Source organism: Seriola aureovittata, chromosome 6, assembly GCF_021018895.1.
Source record: "Seriola aureovittata isolate HTS-2021-v1 ecotype China chromosome 6, ASM2101889v1, whole genome shotgun sequence".
NCBI lineage: Eukaryota > Metazoa > Chordata > Actinopteri > Carangiformes > Carangidae > Seriola > Seriola aureovittata.
The window spans coordinates 9,002,223-9,023,311 of record NC_079369.1 but is presented as its reverse complement, the minus strand read 5'-3'; the positions used below and the strand labels follow the sequence as shown (position 1 = coordinate 9,023,311).

At 41.3% G+C, this 21,089-nt stretch overlaps 1 protein-coding gene across 1 annotated transcript in view; it reads left to right on the top strand.

The window, feature by feature from the left end:
* lingo3a (leucine rich repeat and Ig domain containing 3a) overlaps positions 1–21,089 on the top strand; it is a 33,189-nt gene that overhangs the window by 6,934 nt on the left and 5,166 nt on the right. The gene's annotated exons all lie outside the window — the stretch shown is intronic.

Below are 21,089 nucleotides of genomic sequence, written 5' to 3'. Positions count from 1 at the left end.
TACCATGTAGCTCAACATTTTTGCCGGCAACAGTATCTCCTGATGGCAGTGGCATCTTTCAGCATTATATTCTGTCCTGCCACAAAAATTGTTCAGGAATGATTTGAGGAACATGACATGAAGAAGTTTAAGGTGTTGGGCCTCCAACACCTTAAACTCCAAATTCCTCAGATCTCAATCCGATCAAGCTTCTGTGGGACGTGCTAGAAAAACAAGTCTGGTGCATGGAGGCCTCACCTCGAAACTCACAGCTTGGTGCCTGATACCTCAGGACACCTTCAGAGGTCTTGTGGAGTCCATACCTTGGTGGGTCAGAGCTGTTTTGGGGGTCGAGGGAGACGTACACAATATTAGTCAGTGGTTTCTGTGTATTCACACACTCATCACGTCACCGACCCTCTCCTAATTGATTTTTAAGTGCTTGATCATCAAAAGTAGCATTTTATTTATTTATTTATTTTTTGGTCGTAGTCTCCCCATAGACCTGAACCAACTAATGACTTCAACTCTAATGAGATCTTTACGTATTGTGGTCAGGCACACTTAACACTGTGCAAGGGTATTAAGCAGTGGATTAATTAATCATTCTTCAAATGGGCCCTGTCGTCAACAGTGTGCCCGACTCAGCTGAGCTCTGAACCGTTCACGCCGCTGTTTTCAGGGTGATGATGATGCATTTCGATCAAGATTAATGTGATTAGTTGTGCAAAAATAAATATTCCTGCACACGAGATCTACGCCTGTGTTTTGGTTTATGGAGCTCTCTCAAGCATTGTCTGCTTCCCTCACTCTTCCTCTACTCATCCTCATTAAGAAATTGGTCTTTGAACCGGCTGAACCTATTTTAAATATCCCAGTGAGCCATCAGTATAAATGAAGATTAAAGATTCATGCTTCTTTGAATCTTCATATCAGACCATAACCCCCAATGCTCCTCTGTACTCACACTGTCAGAACTAAAGCTGACTTTTATCCTCTTTCCAGCCGTTGAACATAAATCAGATAATCAGTTGATCAAATCATTTTCCTGAAGTGGAGATCAGTAGAACAGGGGAATGAGACTGAGCTGCTCAGTGAGGCTGTTCTCTCTGTTTTTCTTTGTTTGATTTGCCTTCTTTGCTTGTTGCTTTATATGTTGCTTCCTTGGTTCTTAATTTTGCAAACCTGTATGTGAGCTTGGTCGCCCACGTTGGCTTCTTGGAAGACAAGAGGCATGAAGAGTGAGAGTTCGAGTCGGGATTTGAACCCTCTCAATGGGTGATTCCAAGTCACTGATCCTCACTGTTTAAATGGGCAGCTCAACATTTTTTTTTTTTTTTTTTTTTTTTTGAAACATACTTATTTGCTCTCTGGAGGAGAGTCAGATGAGAAGATTGATACCACTTTCATGTCATGCTTGAAGCTACATCCAGCAGACACTTGATCCAGACATCCACAATTTATGCTAAACTGAGTGGTTGCTGCCCCCAGCTACATGTTTTCCGTACAGACAGGGGGGTGGTGTGAATCTTCTCGTTTAACTCCTGGCACAGAAGTGAATAAACCTTTTTTCCAAAGTGTCAAACTTCCATTAAGCAAAGACCCCTGTAGGTTTCAAGCAGAGGAAATGTGGATCAGATGCAGACAGGGTATTTTAGCAGATCAAAGAATCGAAAGCGTATTTCTGTAATTGCAGATGGTTCGTTTTTTTTTTTTTTTTTTTTTTTTTTTTCCATGATGAAAAAGCATCTAATATCAAAGTTGAAGTACTTTTCCATACAGTACATATGCTGCTGCCAATAGCCACATATTTCGGTTTAATTCCACATTACCATTCGCATGACTGCCATGTATTTAACATTATTATCTACATATGTTCACGTATTAGTCACACATGACCAGGCTGCTGTTGCACACGAGCATTTTCTTTACTGCAACAAATTCTGTTTTCTGAACGAGCAGCTGACATTTATTAAACATTTACATTGTCATCAGAATTTGATCCCCAGAGGGATTACATTCCTCCTGAATATACAGTACGCCTTAATGAGGTGGGGGTCACAGCAAGGTCAGAAATGTCCTGTTGTACTTACTTTGTTCATTAATGCTTTTGAGCTTGTAGCTTGGAGGTGCTAAGACCCATCTGCCAGCTGACAAAAAATGTAACACATTACTTCATTATGGAGATGTTAATTTGAGCTGGGTTGCTATTTCCAAGTGACCTTTTAGCTTGACAGGAAACAAAAGTGTTTTCACTCTGGCTATTTCACTTGATAGAATTTGTGAAAATATTCTTCATGGCACATTTGGATACTGATTCAAATTAGAAACGATGTTGGAAATAATTACAATTACGAGCCATGTCATAATAGGAAAAGGGAATGCAATGGCATACAGTACATACATGTTACTGTTTTGTTCCTGCATCATTTGAAGTCATAAATCTGCAGCTGTAAACCATGTGTAAACCATGCATAACAGATGGGTGTGATGAGATTGTGCTTAACAGACTGTAGTTCCTCTTCCTCCTTCGCCTTCTTCTTCTGGACTTCCTCTGTCTCTGTGGGAACATACAGATTCGGTTTGCCTGTCAGAAGTGTTTGATCAGACCTAATCTGCTGAGGATCTGCGCTTTGAACTGACTCACAGCTGTAGCAAGTTTCCCCCTCTGTTGTTTGAGGCATTATAGAGTGTATACTCTCCTCATAAAATAGCAGGAGCACTGTGTGTACCCAGTACGTTTTTATATGTAGAGGCGGGCGACGCGCTGCTTCTGAGAAGTAAAGGGTTATGTTTGTCAGTATAGATCACAATCTGTGGATCTGTGCATCTATGAATATCTCTGCATGCCACTCTGCGCATGGATATAGGTACATAAACAAGTCCTCGTCTGTTTAATGTCCTCCTGTCACATTCCCTCCGTTCGACAGGTGGACTTTCTAATCTGTGCTGGTTGCCACACTCGTGAAGAGGACAAGCCACTTCTGGACATCATGGGGAACATTATGAATTTATCATGGGAACCAGGAAAGTCACAGCGAGACAGTGTTGCATGGGGCTGAAGGTTTACTCGTCTTCACAAGCCTGTCATTGGTTAGGGATGAATTATTCATTGTTTTTTATTTTTGTCTCAGAAAAACATTGATCACAGAATCAGGGATCAGCCCGGCTGCGTGACAGTCGGCATGTATGACAGCACGTTGTCAGAACCCACCTCATCCCTTTCAAAGACAATCATTTCCCTCTGTCCCTTACAGTGTACACCCATAACTTTCTTTCAAAGAATTTTCTATTCACCCTCCCTCTGCCTCTCGCCTTTGTCTCACGATGAAACGTCTCATCTGAACCACTTTCAATGGATCTCTCGACTGTTTCAGTGTGGGGAAGGCAGCGTCTGCATGTCAGAGTAAACACTTTCAAAAGAGCCTGTGAATAATTTGTACGTCAGGGTGTAGCTGCGGTTGTGTCTGTTTGCATGGACGAGGCTTTCTTTTCTTTTTTTGAAGCGGTGCAGGGTGTTTCTGACTCTATCCAGAATGCTGTTTCATCCGAGTGTCTCCAATGCTGATTTCTGTGTGATGTCAGAACGGATCTATGTTTAATGTGCAGGCAGGGCCCAATTACTCTGTGCCCATAGCTGTACCTAGAGACTTTAAAGAGGCCCCTTCGCAAGCCAGATAAAAGGCCATGATGTCGTAATCCGCCTCAGACTTGTCTGGTGAAATGGCGTGGCATTGGTGATCCCCTCGAAGGACAATGATTGCTCATCTCCTGCGCTGGCATGCGGCGTGGACATTCGCTGTTTGTTTTGGGGTATTCTTCCCCCCTGAAGAGTTATTTGAAGCCCCTGTCTTGGCTTCCCTTTTTGTTTTAGAGTCTGAAAATTTGAGATGATTCTGTGAAGATGGGGGGGAGGATCTCTCCTCTCCAGTGCCTCTTCATCCCTCTTTTCCTTCTCTTCCTCCTGGAGGCCTTCAGGGAGAGCAGCTGAGTCACTCTCTCCTCCTTCTCTTCATCATCTGCTCTTCTCCGTCCTCCACCTTCGTTCTGTTTTCTCTCAGTAAGTGTCGTCACAGGAGCTGACAGCCTGTGTCAATTGCCAAGGTTCCCTGTTCACTTCCTGCAGAGCCTCAGTTGACAGTGTGTATTTATTTATTTATTTTCATTTAGCTGAATTTATGCATGCATATTTGCCATTTCACTGTCAGCATGCATGCCCCCCCATTAGTCTGAGTTGTAGCATGGACAGCAGCAGCAGCAGCAGCAGCAGCACACTCTGATGGAATCTCTGTTGAGTTGAGATTTACATCAGAGAGATAAGAGACTGTGGCTGTCAACCAACCATCCAATGACACACACACACACACTCACGCACACACACGCACACGCACACACACACGCACGGTTACAGTCTGTTTCTCTGAAGTGCCTCACTTTCGACAAATCCATTTCTAGGGCTCTCCTCTTTCCGTGGTTCTGTCAGGATGTATAATCCCTCATCACCTTCCCTAAACCATTTCACATCTCTGCTTTCTGTTTTCATCTGTCATTCTGTAGAAAATAAAATCTCTCTGTGCTTCTTTCGCTTCCATTTCTAATTTTATTTTGCATGGCGCCCCACTCTTTCATGTCTAATGAGTGTTTGAAGGCATTCCTGTTCTTTTTCTTGCCTTTTCTTACTTTGTAGATCCCATTGTTTTATTTTTATTTTTTTTAACATGGTCAGCACCTTTACATTTTTCTGCTATGTCTTCCTCCGTTCAAATACTTAACTTGTAGCTTTCTTTTAACAAGAATTCGTTGTTGCATTAGCTAATCTCTCAGAAGACATGGCACAGTTACAGGATCTACTATTTCTACTTCAGCTCATAGCTATAAACAGTCATTGCTTTTCAGACAAACATCCCCTCATTATTTAACCAACACAAAAAGGAAAGTAGGGGAGAACGAATACATTTGTGATTTAACAAATGAACGATTAGCTCCACGAATTTTGTGTAGTCATTTTTGTGAATGCAGAGCGCTGAAAGAGTTATTGATCTTTGAAGTTTAATCAACAATTAGCTGCTGCGATGTGATTTGCAGTGAGACTCTTTCTGTGTCACTGTGCTGTGAGAGTAGATTCAGTGCCAGCGTTGTTGCCTGAGATCCTATAATTGCCTCAGAATTCTTCCTGTAATTAACACTCTTGGATAATTACACCAGAATCCCAGACCTCGCTATTCTCACATTATTAGGCTCAGTGTGGCGGGAAGGAAAACATGCAGATGCACGCGAGTACGTGCAGACACGTATACAATATGTTAGTCAGACTGTCTTTTTTTTATTACCATGAAGGCTCTAAGTAATTAACCAAACAAAGGGATTTTCACCTCAGTATTTCTGTTTGTTGCTCACTAATGTGCTCACATTTCAGACGAGGCTGTTCCCGACTGTCAGCCGTACCCAATTCAAAGCTTTCTCTGTCTTGGCTGCGGCGAGATTAAAGCTGAGAGGAGGAGAAATAGGAAGTGGACCGGGCAGTGGGGCAGTTCCCAGCGGCGCAGGATTAGAGGGTGGGACGGTTAAGTAGGCCATACAAACAGGCTCAGCTGAAATATGGACAACAGACCATAACTGAGCTGGCTGGCCCAGTACATTTCATCAGCATGTCATTATGCTGTAATCCCAGGCCAGCCACTATGCTGGCTGCATGTGTGTCAGACAGGGATAATTATTGGTCAGGGACACTTGTGGATATTGCTATTTCCACCTTGATGTAGTATAACAAGACTTTGATGTCAGATGTGCCCTATTTTATCAGAAATTGTATTTTGGTTTGAGATTGCTTTTTGATCATGTAAGATACGTGATTCAAAAATGAATGACAAGAGCTCATTTTGATGTTTGTCTGCACTTTAGGGAAACAAAGACATGACAGATGAGAGCTGTGAGGAAAAATCAGAAAATCTTGATATATACTGGTTTTTAAAAACAGGCCAGAAGTCTAAATTTTGTTATGTGATTGCGGCAGTGACGGCCGGGCCCAGAAGCATTATGTTTCTGGGTTGTCCATCTGTCCGACCATCCCACTCTCGTGAAGATATGAGGAAATTTCTTTCAAATTTGGCACAAACATTTACTTGGACTCAAGGCTGAACTGATTAGATTTTGGTGGTCAAAGGTCAAGGTCCCTGTGACCTCACAAAATGCGTATTTGGCCATAACTCACACAAATTCTTACGGTCATATTTTATATCCAAATGGTCAAAGGTCAACTTCACTGTGACATCATAATGTGCTGCAAAAACACTTCTGGCCATTATTCAACACTGTAACTCAGGAAGGGGAGACTGTGACCATATTTCCTGCAACTGGACTGGTTGGCGGAGGCACACAACAGCGAGGCAGTATTTCTAGTTTTTACAACTTTAATTTATAGTGTTGAATTAATTAAAGAAAAGCAAGAAAGGCGGGGGAAACAGATTTGTCTGCATTAGTTAGTGAGTGTGGATTTTATTAGGCAGCTTGTTCCCAGATATATTTTGGAGAAACGTTTGTCTTTGAAGGACCAAAACTAACATGAAGTAAGTAAATGAATAAGGTTATCTTGAGTTCAAAAGTCACATAGTGTCTCAGGAAACTTTACAAAAAAAGAAATAAAACACAGACCACAGAAAAAGAAAAAAAATATGGAGAAACTTCTGGTTACTTCTCACACCTTCTCAGCTTGTGATGAGCCATGTTTGCCAAATGTACTGCCCTATTCTGGGGAGTGAGAGCTGAAAATAAAGAAATGATCCAAATTGGCTGAAAACTGAAAGAGATTGTCAATGCTTATTTGAAGCAGCTGAGGGATGGATGGTGATTACCCTTTTAGGCCTTCTCAGATGCAGGAGGGATTTAATGAGACTTACCACATGAAATAATATGATACACAATAACAAGACAGCACTATGACTCCTTCCTCTTCAGTGAAAATGATGAGCCTGTGCAGTTTAGTTCACAGTCAGAGAGGTCAGGAATGCCAGCAAGCATCATGCTACAGAGGAGAGGCTCAGAAATAACCAGCTTCAAATTTCTTCTCATGAATAGCATTACTGCCTTATTTCACATCATGCTATTTCAGTCTCGATACCAACTGACACAAAATGTAATTAGCACATCTGCGAGGAGATAAAGAGGCACATGTTGCAGGGCGCTCTAACAAGTCATCTACAGGTAACATACAGTATCTGTATCCTTCATGTCTTCGCTTTTTCTGTCTGCCAGCCTGTATCTAACCACAGTGAACCTCTCACATCTGTGACTGACTCTTTTCTATCATTTTCTCACACTTTTGTTTCAGTACGTGGAAATAAATATTTTTAACTTCTCTTTTCTCCAACTTTGTTCTCAAAGGTATACGTCAATATTTTGGGAAATACACCTATTCACTTTCTTGCAGAAAGTTAGCGGAGAAGATTGATACCACTCTCATGTCTGCATGTTAAATAGGAAACTAACGTCAGCAGCTGGTTAGAAGTGCAAAAATTCAAGAGTAACAATGTCAGCTTGTGGTTACTGGTCCTAGCCAAGAAATAGTGATGCATGTGACCAATCACCTGTAAAGATATAACATAGTGTGGCCTAGTTTATACATCCTCCCCTTTCCTCTTCTTTCACTGTTTCCTCATCACCTTTCGTAGGTCTGGTGTCATAACTTTAGGTGGCCGTTCTTGTTGCAGGACCAGCCAACATCACCGACAACCAAAGTCACCTCCACAGTGTACGTGTTGTCACTGGACAAGCTGCGCATGTTTCAGCTTGAGGATGTTTCATTGAATCATTCATGATCTTTTGTGTGTTTTCTCTTTGTTCGTGAACTTTTTTTTTAACTTTCAGGAGTCACTTTTCTAATGTTGTGTATTTCAAATCCTTGAGCTGTCTCTGTGTCATGTCTGTCATCGTCAATCATTGTGAATGACTGAAGCTCTCCTTCCAAAAATGCAAAGTATCAACCTGCTAAAGGACTTCTGTGTCCTGTGTCCCATGAGTGAGTTACATTTTCAGCTCCGGTTATGTTCACACTTGAAATCTTATCTGAAAAATTGTTGAATATAGTTGTTCTTTGACTTTATTATAGATGCAGCTACTGCCAAAGTGATGTTTTGTAAATATTACTGAGATTAACTTGTCCAGCTGAGTTTAAAAGGATGAAAGTGATAAAGTGGCTGCAATTGATAGTTTTACAATAGCAACAAATGTGTAATGTGAATAGAGATGTCTCAAAGTAAAAAACCCAGCGAAAATTATCACTCAACTCTCTAGTTCCCCCAAACTCAACCAAGCTTTTTTAGCTTGTTTTAGCTCATCGTTTGGACTTTTTGGTCGAAAACTTAACTGTTTTGACTCACTTTTTGACGAAAAATCTTAAAAAACCTGCTTCATGCAGAAGTTTTTTTTCAGGAGTTACCAAAGACCAAACAAAAGGGGAGTATTTAGCTAAAGAGCCAGATATTCCCCTTCAGAGGTTGGTAGAAACAGAGCTTGGACTCCAAATGAATGCTAATGTTATTGGATGTCAGTAATTGTGTGTCTTCCATTAGGTTTGATGAATGCACTCGCAGGTGGACTGAGCAGTTTCACTCCCTTGTGGTCAAGTGGGTAAAATCTTAAATGGCCCCAATTGGAGAAAATCCAGTGTCTCACTGCTTTTATAACAAAGCCTTACCTAGCAATGGTTGGAAACTGTCTCATTAGACCTCTGACAGTTCATGTTAGACTGACAGTGGCTCTGTCAGCTTATCTCTTGAACACTGCGGACGGACAGCTGTAGGATCTAATATGATGTGAAATACGTCAACTTGCAGCTATCTGCTCCATCTGTCTTCCTGCTTGTAACAAGTGCTGCTCCCACCTGGGACCTTAAGCAGTACAGAGGTTGATCTGCCTGATTCCATCAGCGGCTTTCAAAGATGTCTCTCCCTGCTTTATTACATGGACAGAACTTTCTCCACCACACTGCTGTCGAATGATAAATTATGAATAGATGTGAATCCAGCCGCACCGCCGGCCAGGCCTCAGGATTATTTTCAATTTGCACACCGCCTCCCCTGCTCCTTCATTGGCTCACCTCGCTTGTCAGACTTCTTTCTCGAGGGACCTCGAGGGCAGTATTAGATTGCTGCCTAAAACTCTAACCCCGCCAATCGTAAGAAGTTTGAGAAATGAATCTTTATGGATGCTCAATGTACTGTATATACTTACACAATGTGCTCCTGTTGCTGCCCCAGTATTTGACTCCTACATGAGTGGCATCGCCTCTTACACATGGATAACATTCTTCATTTTCCTTCTGGGAGGAAGCTTCATTGCATGTGTGACCCCTCTCAGATACTCATTGACTCCAGATAACTGGTTGCAATTGGCCAAGTTGATGAGCAGGCAGCAGGCAGTGAAAGGGAAGTAGAAAGGACAGGGATCCTTTTAATGAAGCCAATGAGAAGGACACGCAGAGCCTGCAGGCTTCGAGAGGGATTAGAACAGACGCCAGTAGATTTAGGCTTATGATGCTTTCTCAAGTTTCTCAACCTTGAGGGGTGGGAAAGGACGAGGAAAGTGTTGAAGTCAGAATATAGAATGAGAGTTTATGTCTTTTACCGTGATACACAGTGCTGTAGATATCCCCTCCTCCATTATACTTTAGATCTTTAGCTGCTCACCATCCAGAGATGTTGATAAACAAAAAGATTTTTCTAAAGGTCAGTGTCCCTAAGACACTGACCTTTAATAGACAACTCACACAGTCCTCTGCAGATTGAGGACTGTGCATGTGTGTGCGTGTGTGTGTGTATGTGTGTGTGTGCATGTGTGTGCGTGTGTGTGCATGTGCGTGTGTGTGTGAGAGAAAATGCATGCCTGTCTGTCTGTTTCTGTATCTCTGTGCACTCATGCGTTTTCATGTGTAAATTGGAACATAAAATACTGCGTGTGTGTGTGTGTGTGTGTGTGTGTGTGTGTGTGTGTGTGTGATGATCTGAAGTGCAAAGAACTACAAGCGTGTGATGTGTGATGCCGGCCTAATATGCCCTGTCTCTGCCTCTCTGAATGTGGCAGCGAGTGTGAGAGCGTCGGAGAGTCGAGCCAATTGGCATGGAAAGAGCCTGGGTTGAAGTGATGGCTGGTGACACGGCAGACAGGCCAGCCAGGCAGGAAATGGATGCCAGCGGGGATACTGATCACACTCACCTCCACCTCTTGATGACTTTGTCTTTCTGGCCCTTGTCTCTGTGCCATCTATCGAAGTGCAAACTGCAAAGTGCTTTGTTGATACAGATAAACACTTGTAGTTGTGCATTCATGGGGGAAATTAGTTCAAATTAAGAGTCACAGTTAAAGTCAGGACTCTCTGAGGTGACCTTAGGTTGGATACATGGAAATCCTCTTTTCTAGGGGTAATTTTGTTTGAAACTGGGGGAAACTGCTTCTCGATTTATTACTTCTAACTTACTGTTGAATGCGATAACTGTGCTGAAATTGCCCAGTATTGGTTTGTTTTGCCATAAGAACTGAGGCCAGATGATGAATTGTCATTGTTCATACAAATTTACAATCTCTGGGATGTCTGAATTAATTGGAAAGGAGGGAAAACAGCAGAAGTGCTGTGTTTTGAATTGGCCCCAGTTCTGTATTTCACCGGCATAATGGAAATAGAAGAGAATATTATACAGTAATATGGAGGCTGAACAGGTAGTGTATGCCGAAGCAATCAAAGCAGAGAGGCTGACAACCAGCTATTTAATCTAAAGTTATAGAGTCACAAAGTAATGGATGTTTCCAATTCATTACATTTAGTATTTGATCAGGGAGCTTTCAAAGACACAAATCTTGTAGTTAAACACCTTCAGACTGGATTGTCTTATTCTAACAACTAATCAGTGATTGCCACACAATCAGAGCAGACTCATAACAAATTCTATTTTGTTTTCCTTTTTTATAAAATCAACCCCAAAAGATTTGGACAAGGACAAATTAACATTTTTTATCTGTTCTGTTCACAAACAATCCATCCGTCCTTCCCATTCCCCCAATTACGTCCTCTCTTTCCTGGTGGTCTGTCACTTCTTATCCCCGCTGAAGTCGTGTAAGTAGCCTGAGAGGCTGCCGGAGGGAGGGGGACTGCTGGGTGACTGACACACTCTGATCACAGGGGCTTAAAGAGAGGATGGCCATTTAATAGGCTAGCTGGCAGCGGCAGCCTGTCCACATGGCAAGTTGGGTGACTGACTGGTGTTGTCATTCCACTGTGATACTCGTTGTCGTCGTGTCCATAAGCAAAGGACAGTGAAGCCACAAGTGTTGCAGATGCCTCCATATTGTCATTAGTTTTTTCTATTTGTGCCAAAATGACATGGCTGCCATTTAAGGGAGTAAGAAAGACACTGTTATGAATCATAGATACATTGGAAAGATGTTTGCTGTTTAGAAAAGAAGAGTAGGGAACTTAAAAGAATATACTGACATTTTGGGGAATATATTTATTTGCTTTTTTGCAGAGAGTTAGATGAGAAGATTGAAACTCTCATGTCTCTATAAACAAGCAGGATACAACATGTTAATAAGTGAGCTTTAGAGGTATTGGTTGGTGCATTTTTCCCTCATACAGAGTCAGACTAGCTGTTTCCTGCTGTTTCCAGTCTTTATGCTAAGCAGCTGCTGCTGGCTATAGCGAAGCTAAACGATCCATATCCCAGCTTCAGCTTTATTTTTACCCGACAGACATAAAAGTGGTAGCAAAAGCATATCTTAAATATCCCTTGAAGCTACCTGAGAGGTAACAGGTACCATTTGTACTGACTGGTTTAATCCTGAACACTACATGTGGAATGTTTTCTGTCATATCAATGGAGAAATTATTGTTGACTTATTGGAAAGCATTTAATGCTGAAATAGCAAACTATGAAATTTAAATAATTAATTACAATAATTGGATTTTTAATCATCATTAGTCTCTTCAGTGTGAGCTCTCAAGTCTCATGAGGCCTTGAAATAAGCAGACGATAAATAAGTCTGCCACCCATGTAATAGGCCTAAATTGATGGAGCACAGTAATGAATTACTGTAACAGAACGCTGCTAATAAAAGTGTGTTAGGTCGTGTGTTGATACGATAACACTGCTGAGGGTTTTATAAGCCTCGACTGGCATCACCAAATGTGTGAATGTGACCGGGGGAAGATGTGTCACCCTGCATTACAGCGATGGCCTGTGGCCCCTCAGAGAGTGGCATCGAACTTAATGTTCTTTTGAGCCGCGGATCCCTTTGTGTTAACTCAAACTGACTGTGCTGGGAGAGTTCGTATTTGTGTGGGAGAGCTTGTGTAGGAACCCCAATATTTGTTTTAACCTTCAGCTGTGAACATGCCTCGGTACAAACTGAGGGAAAAAAGAAACCAGGTAAGAACCTCATGTGGAATCTGTAGAGTATTTTAAAGTTTTTATTCAGAATATGTGGACAGAAATAATAAAATTGGACAAAAATCAAAGCAATAGTTCATGTAAGCTCCAACAGTATATATACAGTGTATGTGCTCTGTAAGGAGATATGATCATTTTAGGGTCAAAATAACTCACTTTTTTATTTGTGTTGTATTTCCTTTTGGTTGTTCCGACTTTCATCTGAATAGTTTAATACTTTCTTATACATTCAATAATGCCTTTAACGACACACAGGAACAGCAAACACCTAACACCTGGAATTGATTGGTCTGATTTAATGTAAAAACCATTCTGATGGGATAAGATTCACTTCAGGATGTCCTGCGATTGATACTGGCATCAATATCAATCAGTCTCACTCTGTCTTACCTGCTGATGCAAAATAAAATGGTGATGTTGCCACAGTCACAAACATTACTGAATCTGATCTGATTAGATCACCAAATGATCTACGTAGTTAGATTCTGGAGCAACTTGGTTGCATAAAACTGAATATTAATGCGGAAGAAATAACCTGTAATGACTCTAAACCGCTTAAACAATGTGACATTCATATCAACATTGCCCTTGTATTACACATTCACATTAATTAGTGTGATTAATTACCTCATTAGAATAGATGTTATTTTTAGAATGTCATACCGATAATTCTGACACACTCTGCAGCCCATGTGTCCTCTGTTTAATGGTTTAGGTTTCTATGTGCTTTTTTTGTTTTACAAAGGACATTTTACAAATTTTATTATGTCCGATAGAGAAAGGCAAAGCAGCATCCACGTCTGTGGAGTCACTTGAATAAGTGAACTAGGAGAAGCAGGTTGTTATCCTGTTTTAGACCTTGGTTGAAATGTAGAAAAAAAAATTAATTTACTTGTTTCAATCATAGTTTTATGGCAGCTCAAGCAGAAAATCAGTCACTGTGTCATTGCATGACTGAGGACTGTATTTATCATCAGTCAGGTAGTTGCTGTTTATCAGTGCTGTTGTTGGTGGGTTGGCAGTGTTTTGTGTTTGTCCCTCTATGTCTTTGAATATGTGGTTATTCCAGGTGCAGGTAATGTCAAAGTCTCCATGTCAGTGGGTCATGACCGTTCAGCATAACATCATCAATTATTTAGCTCCTCTTCGTAGAAGCCTTTAGGTCCATAAGCCCTGAAACGGTTCTCTCTTATTAAAGATTCATGGCACATGGCAAGACACATTCTTAATCACCCCATTGAGTCCTTTGGTTTCACTGTTCAGGCTTTGCATGGGACAGAAGTGCAATTTAAGAATCTCACTATAATCCATTATTATAATGAAAATCCCATTTGGCACCTTTAAACTAGTGTTTCATATCAATCTGCATGCGGTGCTGAGGTGTAATGGAAATTTCCAACATATATGATCAGTTAACTGTGGCACTTAAATTATGCGCAGCCCAAGGACACAACTACATTAAATAAGTTGACTGTTTGAGCACAATGCCTGTCATCCATCTTCCTCTGACTTCTCCTGTCACCTCTGTGTCCACAGCCGCTGGATGGACCCCTGTGTCGTCAAATACTTACACATGTACACTCTTGTACACACTAACTCTTCTTCCCAACCTCACAACTGCACATACTCATATATATATAGTACATACAGTACAGGAGCTCATACTACACACCAGCACCCCCAGCTTCCTCTTCTCCACTCAGTGACTGGCTGTCCTTGCCTGTGGTGTGTGGCATGGCACTGCCAATAATAACGATCTATCACTGCACCGCAAGGCTGGAGTTTACAGGGACAAAAAAGGGAACAAGCAACTCAGTCTTTTTTCTCTCCGGGTTCTTTGTCTCTCATCAGGTGACCATGAGTGTGTGTAATGGCCTGTGTATATGTGTGTGTTTGCTGGACTGTGCTCTGCCAGGGGCTTCAGGTCTCCCCACAAAGACTGATGGACAGTGACAATGGCTTCCCTCAGTGTAAATGAGTAATATATTTTCTCACTGGGACACACTGACACATTCTACAAACACACACACACACACACACACACACACACACACACAAGCAGAGTTGTGCTTATGTAAACCATGATGAGTGGGCATGGTAGAAATCAGTGTGAGTGAGTGAGTGCAGCCATTTGAGGAGCTTTTGTGGATGTTATGCCTCGGCCTCTGTGCCTTTATGGAGAGCGCTTGGCTACACCTACACACTCTCCAACACACTTCCTGCTCATTTGTCAGCTGTGTCCTACACCTGCAGCATGATTATCGGTCTGGCAGCCTCACCCTCTGTTCTGCTGCTGTTGATTCTTCCAGGCCCTTTCTTGCTATAGATAACTCACATATATATATATATATATATATTATGTATATATATATATATATACATGTGGATGTACTGTAAATAAGCTCTTCCATTTGAAAGCTCTTATATAGTGCTGTGCAGGGATTGAGATGCCTGTGAACAACAGTGTACATCATAGTGAATTTTCATGCATCTCACATCTAAAAAATTGTGGGCTAGGACACACATAGCTCAGAATTTGCACACACATGCCGGGTCTACAAGCTACCGGGCTGCAATTTCTCCTGTCTCTCTCACTCACACTCACATACATGCACTTTTTTTGGCTTATTAGAGAAGCTTTATGCATATGTTAATCGGGTGTGTGCGTGTTTAATGCGTAAGATTTAGGCGAGCATGAGCAGTGCCCTCTGTCTGATCCCCTCCTAATATCCTCATGTTGAAACATGTGGGGCCCTCACAATCCATTATTTTGAATAGCCGAGAAGGACAGCGTTTGCATAAGGCCCATTAGCTTAATTTGCTGTCTTTCAAGCCCTAATAGCTTCTGCTTCTGCTGAGACTGGAGAGGAGGTGAGTTTGAAGTAAAGGTAGTCCCAGGAATAAATGATGTAGAGGTTCGTGGACGAGGTGGTGAGAGGAGGGGGTAGAAAGGTGGCGGAACATCTCCTTGAGCCCCCTGTCCCTGCAGCTTCACAGCCCACTTCACCGTCTAAATCTGGCTCTGTTGCTATCTCACCTGCACTTGTAATTTTTTTTTTTTTTTTTACGTAAAAGCCACAGTTCTCTCTCCCACTCTCTCTCACTGGGTATCTGCGGTGTTTAGATGGTAATTGGGCTGTGGTCAAAGAGCACATGAACCCTGGGCCACCCACTCTGCCATCTGCCCTTTACGGACTCTGAGCTCAGAGGGACTCATGCTGCTTGGAGCTGTAGACAGGGGACACCTGGAAACTGGAGAGGAAATGGATGTAATTGCAAGCAAAAAAGCGATTAGATAATTACACTGAAACTGTCATTTAAAAGACATCAACATCACAGCTTTATCACATCATTTTGCAGCACAGGGATCAAAAATTTACATCAAAGTGTGTTAATGAAAACAAGAGAAGACCAACGTCAAATTCGTATTTTATGGCCCTATGAATGATTCAGAAGCTCTGGTTGTAACGTGTAGTTCTGCTGGAATCATACAATCAGTTCTGAGTTTAATTAATATTTAATCTGAACACGAAAATAATTCAGTTAACTTTAATCTGGACAAGGCAGGGTATTCTGGGGCAAGAATGAAGAATTGTGGCACTAACGACCAATCAGCACCTCTACATCAGCAGCCGCTTAGTGACTGTTATTTACTTTGCAAAAGATCATGAAAGGCATCAACAACAGCTCCTCTAACAAAGTCTCTTTAATGAAATTTTAATAACCTCATATTCCCAGTTCTTTCTGTCAGCTCCTGACTAAAGAGTGCTTACAGCTAATACCACAGCAAGCTCTGCATATGACTGCCACCAAACAGACGTGTACTGAATATTGTAATCTGAGAATTTCATGAACATAAACTTGTGAACACGAGCGAGTGGGGGAAAAAAAGATGTTATGGCGTTGGAGCTCCTCACTAAAATTTTAATATTCCACATTGCCTCGGTGCTCTTAAATGTTATATGTTAATGACTGCCAGCGTCTCGTGCAATCTTTTTTACGAAAACGTGAAAGAATCTTCGAGTGAAGCCAGAGTTCAGCAGACACTTACTGCAATATGCCTGTCGTTAAATCAGAAACATTCCCTTTGTTAGTATTTGAATGTTTCAAGCTGCACAAAGTTTGTTTGACATCATGTTGTGTCAGCTAAAATTTATAGCACAATCTAAGTGTCACAGTGAAGGGGAGGACAGGATGAAGCCACCTTTTGGAGGACTCAGGTATTTTATTTTCATGGGACACAAAACCTGGCAACGTGTTGGCAATGCTGAAGTGGGCAGCTCTGATTTATCAATGCGGTTTTAGTGTCTCACAACTAATAGATCTCTCTGACACTTGGCCACTTTCTCTTTGACGATACTCATCTGAGAACATTTAATTGTTCCCTTTATAGAACAGCAAGACATTTTGACATTTTACAGCAGGAAAAGCACTGGTGTAAATAATAAAATGAATGAAGGCTGAATTCCATTTAGCAGCTTCGGTTTCAGGGTTTCTCGTACTGTTCATGTTGGCTCACTATCACGCTGTCATGGTTTACTGTGATACAGAACAGGGACATTGTTAACACTTTTACATTTCCTAAGACGTGTTAAAAAAAATGTCTATTAGCGTCTCAGCTAAATACAATCCAATTCTTCTCCATTAAAAAAATCGACACAGCAAACTCACTAGAGATGCTGGCAGTGTCTCTTTAAGCCCTTTGGCCTTCCTCTGTCATTACATATTACAATTTTATAGTCTGTTGGCATCTGAGACTACCACATATGTAAAGCTTGAAAGAAACAAAAAATAGATGTTTCAAATCAATTCAACCCCCTTATGTATAAATATTGAGCCATTTCCAGAATAGGACATGACTTCGGGCAGTAAAGTACTGGATGAGTAAATGTTGCCTGGCAACAAAAATAGTAAGATAACGAAACCTGAACTCTTATCTGATGCTATTGGATCCGTGAACAATATATACTGACAATGATTTCATATATAATTCATCCATTTGACAGTGAAAGACGAAGCGCATCTGTCTTGTGTCACAGATATCAGGCAACAAGAACTAAATGAAGACACAAGACGGGTAGACGTCAGAACAACAGAAAGGCAGGAAATCATCTACAGGAATGAGGCAGGAAAGAGAACCTCAAACACTATAACAACTATATGATAACTATCTGTGATGTGCATGAAAATACTACCCTAGATATCTACTGAAGAGCAAATGAGCAGCAGTTGAGATATTCAGGTGAGATCAGCGCATAGGCGGGAAACTCGCTGAGGACGTCTAGTGGACAGGTGTGTTTCAGTCAGGTATGGGAAACAGCAGCCTGGGAAGAGAGTTTGAAGCAGGAGTAGGTGGGTGGGGGGCAGATGATGCAGGTGTTTCCATGACAACATGAGACACCTACTGTATTGTCCTTTCGAAGCCGAGCCGAGCATTGCGGTTTATATCAGAGCTGGATATTGATTCTGTCTGCAAGACAGAGCTGGTGTAGTTTGGTCTGGTGTACGTCCCCTGACTTTGCGGATGACTTTTAACATAACTGAACTTTACTGAACATTATTCTCTGCTAGTAAGATCATGTTTATCCGATGAAACAGGCATTTGAATCATTTTATTACATGCAACTTACTTAAAACTGCACCACCATTCACTTTTCTGCTGTTTAGGTTTGGTTTAGGTTTTAAGCTTTTGCAATTATTTGCAGTTTTACCGTCTTTTGGAAGTGCAGTGTTTCACTATTCACAACTTGTACAGCACCAGCCAAGTGGCAAACTAGATAAATTAGTTGAAAAGCTCAAGAATTTTATCTTTGACGAAAAAAAGAGCAAATGAAATACGAAGACTGGGTGAAAGTGGATGTCAATCAGTCCTCTCCTTGCTGCTGCTCTCTGTCACATGCTTCAGCTGAAGGTCAGCAGGGAAGAGCAATGTTGTACTCCTGCTGTGTAATCAAAGAGATGTGACACTCAGTTATTTTTGACTCAGCTTACTATCAGGTAACAGTAGCCTCTTGGACAGCAGCTCTGTGTGGAGTTGCCCGGTGCCCACAGTGGGGAGGGGTCATGCTGTGTACACTGCTCTATCCACCTGCTGTTGACCTGTGGTGCATTAGCTGACTGGGGCCTCCGGGCTTATTAGTGACTGCTACCAGATATGGGTTTGGAAAACTAGCCATGTGACTGACAGGGAAATTTGAGACATTTTTAAATGTGGGGAGGGGGCAATGTTTGGGGGTTGGAGGAGGAAGTTTGCAGTTACTGCTGTTTTTCTGTCAATGTCCACCTGCTGTTTATGGAGAAAAAACTCTTTCATAGAGGCAGGTGAGTTGCTAATGTTTTTAATGGAGGCTACACGGCCCTATAAGTCATGCTGATGTGAATGAAATGTCAGACCAACTACAGGTTAGACAAAAGTCAACATGCATGCCAAGGTGGATCATTGAAGTCCTTGAAACCATGCAGACACTGCTGCCACTTCACTTATCCTCCTCTTGTCTATTCTTTATCTAACTCCTCCTAATCCTGGATTTTTTTCAATAAAAGTAGTGCTTGCAGTTATTACATGTCTTATCAACTTTTGGGTGTCAACACCACCTAGATTGCTGGTGCATGCAATTTTATTACAGTGTTGCAGAGGATAAAACCATATATTACTTACAGTTTCATGTACCATTTAACACTGTAATTATTGGCTATTGTAGTTTAGACACAGTCATCTTCCTACATGCCAAAATGTCTCTGTCGATTAAAGTAACATCAGATTCACAGCAAAGATCAACCTCTCATGGAATGATATTGATTAGATATTATGGAATAATTACTAATTTATCAAGAATCCAGCAAAGCTCATTCGTATTCAGTGTCAAGGAATCAGTACAAAGCAGCCATTCACTACACAGTCCAGTCCAGTTTAAATCCATTAAATCCAGTTGCTAGAAGCTGGACCAGTGAGTGAAGTAAAGAGGTGTAGATTATGATATTGATGAGCAGTTCTGTATTTTAACTGTGAACTACATTACTTTCCAACTCTCAACTCCTGAACCTTGTGTGTAAATTTTCTTCCCCAAGTTCTTGCTGCAGATTTATTTTTGAGTTCAGTTTATTTTGGTGACATTTAAGGTTAAATTTGACAATTCATCCAGGACAGCTGCTATGTTTTTTCAGTTACAAAGCCTGAACCAAGATCCAAGCACTGGCCATGGGTGCAGAAAAGACATTTGCTTCAGTGTCTTCTGAGTCTTGTTAGACCACCATGAATGACACAAAATTTAAATGTCAGGCCGCTGTGTCTGATAACTGCATGGGCATTAGCAGCGTCTGCTACACTGTCTTTTTTTTTATACTACTAATGAGTTCTAAAAAATCTGAAATATTCATATTTTACTGGTATAAAAGTGAAAAACAATGTTTTTCTCATTTTAAGCCTGTCTGTTATCCGACAGTTCTGCTGGCATTTTCAGACAGTTAAATTTATTCAGCTAATGGGAACACTCATCTCTGAACCAGGGTGAATTGTAAATTGGAACATGAGCAGAGGTGATGGACATTTAAAGGAGTTATTAAGTCATCTGTAACAGTAGCAGGTGGGAATTTAAAACCCCTCAACACTGTTAGTCCTCCACATGCCAACATGCCTTCTGAATTTGGACTCCCCTATTGTTTTGAGGGGTTGTGCATGTGTGCCTGTTTGAATACAATTTAGTGAAGTATTAGCGAACACAGCCATGATATATTGGAGCTTCTGGTCTTTTCTCAAACATTAGCAACCAGCACCCTTTCCATTTTTTAACACCCACAGTGTCAGTGTCTACTGTTATTTGTGATTTCCAATGTGTCTCCATGTGTGAGGGATGATTATATCAGTGATGCTCTTTTCGGCATGCTTTAACACACTGTCTGCCCCACCATTAAATTATTATGATGTTATGGAATATGTTTTCCGGAGCTACTTTCCATTACCACTAGTTGCTATTTTATGACAGGTTTATAAAGGGATTACCCCTGTGCTGGAAACATTCTGCAGTGTGGTAGAACGAGAGAGGAAAAGTGTGTGTGTGTGTGTGTGTGTGTGTGTGTGTGTGTGTGTGTGTGTGTGTGTGTGTGTATGTCTGTGTGTGTCATATGAAACCCATAGGCAGGTCAGGCTAGGCAAGCTCTTCTCATGATAAGCCTCATGCCTCAGAGACTTATGTAGATGATGTGATGGACTGAGTTATTGTGATGCACTGAGTCGTGGCCTTCTGCTATGGTGACTGACCTCGTCAGGCATTTACTCAAAGACACTCGTGGCTGGATATATTGTGCTGTGTGCCTGTTGATTGGATTGTTCAGTGTCACTTTCATATTTTATTTAGCTTGTATACATGCAGTTATTTTTCTTCCTCCTATTTGTCAGTCTTCTGTTTCCTCACACCATACAAATGGGCCATTTGAGTGCATTTTGCTGTTAAGAGCATTTGAGTATCTGCAATTGTGTTTCCTTTTTCATGCATTTTAAGATGTCCCGCATGAGGTCTTATGAATACAGTAGATTTTCAATTTCCCTGTTTCTCTGTTTTCATTTACAATGCATGTAATAGCTAGAGAGCAAAACAGCCATCAGATATAAAACTGACTCATAGCTATTAGGGTTTTTTTTTCTGTGCACACTGATACGTGATTTTAGAACTTGAG